Here is an 8,285-nt window from a genome sequence, read left to right as displayed (position 1 = left end):
AAAAACGAGTAGTTTTATTCAATTTCAAATTCTTTAAAACATAATTATCAATCCTAACTCCATTAGGATTTAAAAGAATCTTATAGAATATTATAGAAGACTATAATCAATCCTAATAGCTTTAGGAATGATAAATAATAATAGGCCCTCCTCTAGATCATTGAGCCGCATATAAAAACCAATTCGGGCCCTGTTTAGTATTTTGGCCATAACTTCCTCATTATTCATCGGAATTGGGCTTATAATATATCGTTGGAAAGGTCTTTTCAACCCCATCCAACTACACCATTATTGGACCCATATCATGGACCAAACTAAACTAGAATGCACGTTTTTCAAAAATAGGGTAAGAAAATAAATATTTTCAAAAAAGAAAGAAGAGATATTTTAATAAAAACATCCTCATCACTAGACTTTTCACACTTTTGCTTTGTTCGATAATCAAATGACATGAAAGGTATTCATCACTGGGTATGGTTTTGGGGAGACACATTTGGGTGTCTACAGTAACCGATTTAATAAATAGGTAAAGAGACGAAGTAAGGTTGCTACTACTACGACTATATTAATGGACCGAAATTGCCTATTTTTGAGGACCGAGGACCGAACCAAAATCAGTTGGTTCGGGTTTTGGTCTAGACCTGTTTATTTCGGCCTATTTCAGTTTTGGACCGAAATGGACCGGTTATTGTTTCGGGTTTACTCCAATGGGAATATATGAACCACTAACTGCACTGCTGGAGTCTCGGACTACATGCTAGGTCTTGGGCTGGACTGCGGGAAACTCTATTAGCATCACTAGAGGACCTACAAGAGAGAGAACGTAAACTGCCCTCGGGGGTGGTTTTGAGGAACCCCACTCTGATGGCTAAGTAATTGTTTGCCTTTTCGGAGAGTATAAAGCTGAATGTGCTTAGAGAGAAAAGAGGGGGGGAGTGAGAGAGAGATTTATCAACACCCTTTATGTGGCATATACAAGGGTAATTATAGTGCAGGATAACCCTAATTTTAGTGGTCAGCCTGTGGCCGACTTACTCTGGTCAAGCTGGCAGCCGGGAGCCTGTGACCGACTTGTTCTGTTTGGGCTGGTAGCTAGGAACCTGGAGCCAACTCACTTTGGTCGGGCTGGCAACGGGAGCCTGGAGTTAACTTACTTTATTTAGGTTGGCATCCGGGAGTCTAGAGCCAACTCACCCTAGTTGGGTGGGCTGCCAGGAGCCTGGAGTCGACTTACCTTGGACGGGCTGGCAGCCGGGAGCCTGTGAACAACTCAACGGCTCAAAGAGTAATCGAGGTGCGCCATCCCTAGAGGGGCTGAGAGCGGGAGATAGTTTAAGAGGAACGACCCTATACAACTAGACCCCCAAGAGATGGTATAAAGTGACTCATGCCAACTCTTTTGTTTGTCCCTCACCCCTTGAGTGAGGGTGGGAGCGATGAGGGAATAGCTCAGCAAGAGCTATCCCATACAACTAGCCCCCAAGTCTTAAAAGTGCTTCTACGGTTCTAAGACATAGAGAAATTTGTTGCCAAATGATAAAGTTGATGTTGTTTACGCAAAGAACTGTAATTACGAGCTTGAGCGAGGAATTTCTATTACTCCTGTTGAAAACCGAGAAGTTACGGGCTGAATCAAGGAGCTTTGATTACTCCCACTAAAGTTTGAGAAATTACGAGCTTGGGCGAGGAATTTCGATTACTCCTGCAGAAGTTTGAGAAATTACGAGCTTAAGCGAAGAATTTCGATTACTCCCGATGAAGTTTGAGAAAATACGAGCTTGGACAAGGAATTTCGATTACTCTCGCTGAAGTTTAAGAAATTATGAGCTTAGGCGAGGAATTTCGATTACTCCCGATGAAGTTTGGGAAATTATGAGCTCAATCTCTTGCACGCGCCCACTGTTACGAGTCGATTTGATTTCTCAAAAAACAAGTTGACTCATTCAAACAATATCTTCATCGGGGAATTGTTTAAGGTGATGTTATTGACAAGGTAAAGTCGTATCCCCTAATCAAAAAATAATTCCTAAGTCCTCTAACTAAAGCAGATAGGGAAGTAGGGTCGATCTCCACAGGGAAACAAGTCTTTCTATTCCTAATTAACTAAAATAATCTAGATTATGAAGTAAACAATATTTATATTTGAGTATAAAACTAAACTACAAAGAATGAGAATAGGGAGAAAACGATATATAAAAGGATCTAGGGCATAGGTTCACCAATAAATAATATTCCAGGGTAAAATATAATAATCATTCATCAAAGCATACATCAATCAGATTATAAAGGGCTTTCGCTACGTATTATAATCACACAATTAATTTACCGGTATTAAATCTCATCTTTCGAATCTCAACTCAACCAATTATAAATTAACCTGCATGTTGAAACTAGACCTAAACATTAATTCTCATCTGTCGAATCTCGAATTAATATTGTCAAACTCATGCATAAAAGATCAGACCTAATCTAATCACAGAGCATTAATTCAATCAATAGGAAATTAATCTAGCATTGATAATCAACAACAATAAATTACCACTACTACAAAACTTGGAAAAAAGACCACTAAAAAAAGACCCGTTATATCAATCAACGGGTCTGATTGATGTAACAAATCTAATAACAAAGATAACGATTCTCTAATGTGTGTTAGGGCCCACTAGTTTTACTAATAAATTAATCAAACAGAGATAAAAGACCCGTTGTTAAAATAACCGGGTCTTTAAAGTGTACTAGGTCCCACTATTTCGGTGGAACAAAAAGAGTAAGATAAAACAAAAACCCGTTGCCAAACTAATCGGGTCTCTTACCTTACTTTGATTTTTTAACTCACTCTGCGGAACTCCTCAGTCCTCTATTCACTAGTCATTTCTCATTTAATGCGCTCTCTCTCTCTCTTCAATTCTTATCTGCTCAAAACTCTTCTTTTCTTTTTCTCATAAGTCACCGACATTTCTTTACCTCCATTCATTATTCACCTTTTTTTTTCCTGTCTTTTAATTTATCTCTTAGATTTTGTCTATTTCTTCCATAATTTGTTGTAACTTAACCCACAAAGATGTTGCTGCAAACACCCTTCCCCAGCGTCGTCCCTCCGTTGATGCGATATCGTCATCCTTCACGCCGTCACGCACTTTAATTATTCAACGGGTCTATCTAATATACAAGATTTGAAATAATGTGTTAGGATTTATTTGTGACATGAAGTTGGGTTTTCATGCTTCAGTGATTTTTTTTTCTATTGAGAAGGTTTTTGCTTGGATTTCAATGAGTACCCAGTTTTCCGAATTCGTCGATTCGAGTATGTATTTATTCATTTTTTCTTAATTTATTGGGTTCGATACTTTGATTCCTTAGTTAATCTTGAAATTTTTTTTGAATTAAAGTTGATTCACTTTTTAGATATAATGTTTAGGCTTTGACCTTGTCTTTGTAATCCAAATTTTGTTTGGTTTGGGTGGTTTCAGTTTTAATAAATTATTGATCTTCCTACTTGGTTTGTTCTTATGGTTATTTTTAATCTGATTTTTCGTGTTTGGTTTGTTCTTGACTATTGTAGTGATTGAATTGGACGGAGATGAAACTAAGATTACAAAAAGTTCGAAAATATAGATAATTTTGCGTGGTCTTCATAAGTATTTTGTAACCAAAGAATTGCATTTTGCAAGTTTATCAACTGCTCGGTGTGTTTCAAACCTTCAATGCGGTTGAAATAGGTTGGAAATCTTGGGATTGATATATTTTCTATTCAATTGAATCAAATAGGTTTATTTTTATGTTTTGGTAATTATACTTGTAAAATTTATTTTTGTTATTCAGTATGTAAACTTGTACTGTAAAGTATAGTTGTATATCGTAAATTATTGGTGTTATTCTATTAAATCTTAAATTGTAATTTTATTTGCAAAAATATTTTAGCAATCCATATAATAGAGCGCAAAAATAAAAATTTCAAAATTTAAAATTCAAAATTCAAAACACAATTTTTTTTAACAAATTTAGTGATCTAACAGACCCGGCATTGAATGTAACAGGTCCATTTGACACCCTTTAAAAGGACCTAGTATCACAAATAACGGGTCTGTTACCCTTCTAATTCATTTATTATGCATCATACCTGACAGACCGCCTATATGTAATGACAGGTTTGTTTGATTTTAAAAACAGACCCCTAATTAGAAGGGGTCTCTTAATCAAACAGACCTCTGAGATAGAGACCCGTCCTGAGGCGGTCTCTAAGACATGTTTGGACTGGTCTCTTTACCCATTTTTGTAGTAGTGTACCCCTTCATATTATTGATGGATCCCCATGAACCCTAGAAATAAAACTACTCACGCATAGTAGAAATTAAACTAATCAAAGCAATAAAGCAAGACATGATAAAAAGAATAAAGTAAATAACTGAGATTACGAGAAGAGAAATCGTTACCAAAATAAATCTGGAATTAAGAGTAGAATTAAGAACAAAGGTTTAGAGAGAGAATTCTAAGAGAACAATTAAGAGAGTAAAGAGAGTAAAAAAAGAAAAGAAGAGATTTAATACCGGATGATTCTAGGGTCGGCCGGTACGGGAGTTGCAAGTCCGGGTCGTATTCCTCCCTCGAACTGGAGCTCCTACCGAATATGGACCTAGCCCTCTTTGAAGCCATGTTTAAGAAATGGGTTTGAAAATTTATTGAATTAAAACTGAAAAAAAAATTTATATGAAAGTGTAGAGGATGAAGAGAGGATCACAAATATGTAAAGAGTTTTGAATTTGGGTAAGAAATGGAGGAGAAATCTTAGAGAGAAGGTAGAGAGAATTTGAGTTTTAGCGAGAGAAAGTAATGGAGAAAGAAGAAAAGGAGGAAGAAAGAAGAAGAAAAAGGGCACGGGTAGGCTCGCGCCCGGTCGGGCACCAGCTCGCCCGGTCGGGCGATCTGATCTTGAATATGGGGCTGGCTCTCGCGCCCGGTCGGGCGATCTTCCAGTCCGACTTCGTCCAATTCTCGCGCCCGGTCGGGCGCCACTCGCCCGGTCGGGTGATCTGTATTACCCAAATTTCTTCCGGTCTCGCGCCAGGTCGGGCGCCCTTCACCCGATCGGGCGATCTTGAGGTTCAAAAACTTGCCCTTCTCGTGCCCGGTTGGGCGAGGCTTGCCCGATCGGGCGGATAAATTAGTCCGTATACGACGAATTTTGTGCCCGGTCGGGCGAAATTACTCTATTTTAAGACCTTGTTCTCGCGCCCGGTCGGGCGAGCTTTGCCCGATCGGGCCTGAGGCTAAATCGTCCAAACGATACTTTCTTCTTTTCTCCAAAAATTGGCTAACTCTTTTCCTTCAAACCTATATAGACACTTATAAAACTCATTAAATTACCTCCTCTCTCCTTTCATAAGAAAAAATAAGGAAATAAAACTAGTCTAAAAAGCATTAAAAATACGGGTTGCCTCCCGCAAAGCGCTGGTTTATCCAGGTCCCGCACGACCGTCTTACCAAGTACAATATTTAGGACCCTTGGCCTAACGCTTGATCGGGTGGTTTCTCACCCGGTCTAGCGGTGTTCAGGCTGCGATGCGGCTTCCTGACTTACCCTGTGGGACACCAAATCACCTTATCTGGTGGATCCTCCTTGACTTGGACTGGGGGATCTTCAATGCTACGCACTAAAATTCCTTCTTCGATCGAGTGTTGCTTCAAATTGTCATTGCGTTCAACACTTGCAACTCAATCTGGCGGAACATTTACCGTAGGCTCGATTCGCACAACTTGCTCGATCGGTTCTACCTGTTCATCCTCGAAACCAAGACCATCATTGTAGAGTGCTCTTTCTATTGCATCGACTTCCTTCTGCCATTTGTCTATCTCATCTGAAAAGGATGCAACACAAGATACCGCGTCCAAGGGATCTTTTTTAAGAGCTTGGGGCTTGTTAGAATAATTTACAACCACATTAACACTGAAACATTTCTCCTCAGTCATGGTGCTTTTAGGGGCGTTATTCAGATTAAAACAACTTTATCATCCCCTACTGATAATGTTAACTTACCACTTCGTACATCTATGACTGCTCCTGCAGTGTTAAGGAATGGTCTACCCAAAATAATTGGGGTTTGCATATCCTCAGCCATATCAAGAACAACAAAATCTACAGGTATATAAAATTTACCTACTCTAACGGGGACATCCTCTAAAACACCTAAGGGGTATTTGAAAGAACGGTCGGCCATTTGTAGAGTTATATTGGTAGCTTTTAATTTACCCATATTCAACTTAGAACACACAGATAATGGCATGACGCTAACACTAGCACCCAAATCACATAATGCATTATCAATCAAGAGATTGCCAATATGACAAGGGATAGAGAAACTACCCGGATCTTTTAATTTAGGTGGAGACTTATTTTGAAGTACGGCACTACACTCTACTGTGAAAGCTACCGTCTCTACCTCACTAATAGACCTTTTTCTCGTCAATAGTTCTTTCATAAATTTTGCATACGAGGGTATTTGTGTGATCAATTCAGTAAAGGGAACTGTTACCTTCAAATCTTTTACCACCTCCAGGAACTTACCAAACTGCTTATCCAAATTAGTCTTCAATTGACGATTGGGGAAAGGCAGTTTGATAATTGGCTTTGGAGCATTATTACTCTTGTCTGGAGTAGCCACCTTCTCTGGAGTTGTACCCTACAATGTAGAATTAGATATGTTAGTATTATCCTTTAGCCCTGCAGGGCTATCAACTACATTGTTTGGTTTAACGGAATTAAGATTAGCATTATTTAACAAAACAGGTTCATTAACTTCGGGCATAGAGGGCCCTTCATAGTTTGAACCACTCCTCAGAGTAATTCCGAATGCTTGATCCGTAGGTCTAGTCGGATGTGCCGGCAGAGCTTCCTGTTGGCGGGCTTGTAGGGTAGCGGAGAGTTGCGCAATTTGATTATCTACAATTTTATTATGCGCTAGAATTTGATCAATTGTCGCATCTTTGCTCTCCATGTGCTTTTGCATATTAGCCAACATTGCTCTAATTTCCACCAGAGAAGGGTCAGAAGATGAGGAGGGTTGTTGTGGTTGGTTCTTTTGGCTAGCATTGGGATGATAGTATTTCTGCTGCTGTTGCTGCGGCGCTTGTGGTTCTTGTGGTGGTGGATTTTGAACATTAGTGCTCCGGTAGGAAAGGTATGGATAATTCCGATACCCAGGATTGTAAGTGTTGGAGTATGGGTTATTTTGCCTATAAGCTTGGAAGGCATTAACTTACTCCACGAAACTCCTGCAATCCTGCTCCCAATGACCTACAATACCACAATTTTCACAGAAAGCCTCATTAGAATTATTATTAATCGCAGAAACATTGGCTACATAAGCACTGCTCAGATGATCTAGTTTTTGGCAAATAGAGGTTAGTTGAGCTTGCAAAAAGGATACAGAGTCGACACTATGCTTCCCCTTGTTAGCAAATCTTCTAGGGTTCCCATATTGGGAATTGTGTATCGCCATGTCTTCAGTAACCTGGCCTGCATCATCAACATCAAGATTCATAAATCTCCCACTAGCTGCAGAGTCTAAAATTATTCGTGAAGAATTTCCAAGGCCATTATAAAAGGCTTGGATTAACTGCCATTGCGCTAAATTATGGAGGGGGCAATCTCTTTGTAAATCTTTGAACCTCTCCCAAGCCTCATTGTAGGGAATAATTCAAGCCTTTAATCCCACTAGCTTGAACCCCACTATGATCATACACTAAAGTACGGTGGCGTCCAAAAGGGAAGAAGATAGAGCAAAAGAGTCACCAACAAGTTTTTTAGGAACTTGTAAACCGTTCATAGGATGAAGGTTAAACCGTTCATAGGATGAAGGTTACACCCCTTAACGATCCAAGAGATCGTCAACTCCATAAGGTCTAGAACCAAATCAGGGTTCGGGGATGAAGGTACAAATCCAATCTAAAAGAGATTGAACCTGCCCTAATAATAGGCCTCTACTTTATTCTGCTCGTATTCATGTGCGCTTTCTGACTAACATGCAATCATTAGGATTAACCCTAAACCTGTTTATCTATGTTGGTTGAACATTAATGCACAAATAAACTATTATTGGCGATCACTTGAATTATAATCACAATTAACCCTAAACAAGATTATTAAATATTTTATTAAGCGTGATTACAAGTACCAAATTCCCTTTAACATGCAATAAAGGTGATCAAGCAATAACAATAAATATATCAAGCAACATAATAAATAATCAATATCATCAATAATAATTATTATAATAATAAAATAATCA

The 8,285-nt window shown here is 38.9% G+C and overlaps 1 long non-coding RNA gene across 1 annotated transcript; it reads left to right on the top strand.

Annotated features, from left to right (window-relative positions):
* The first annotated feature begins 2,913 nt into the window (after nt 1–2,913).
* LOC145634998 (uncharacterized) lies at nt 2,914–3,913 on the top strand. The gene is made up of 2 exons (XR_014113731.1): nt 2,914–3,304; nt 3,563–3,913. It is a non-coding gene; the product is annotated as an uncharacterized LOC145634998 (long non-coding RNA).
* The last annotated feature ends 4,372 nt before the right edge of the window (nt 3,914–8,285 follow it).

This window comes from Chenopodium album, chromosome 6 (assembly GCF_948465745.1).
Source record: "Chenopodium album chromosome 6, dcCheAlbu1.1, whole genome shotgun sequence".
Taxonomy (NCBI): domain Eukaryota; kingdom Viridiplantae; phylum Streptophyta; class Magnoliopsida; order Caryophyllales; family Amaranthaceae; genus Chenopodium; species Chenopodium album.
Note: the sequence above shows the minus strand (reverse complement) of the source record. Positions and strands in the feature narration are given on the sequence as shown.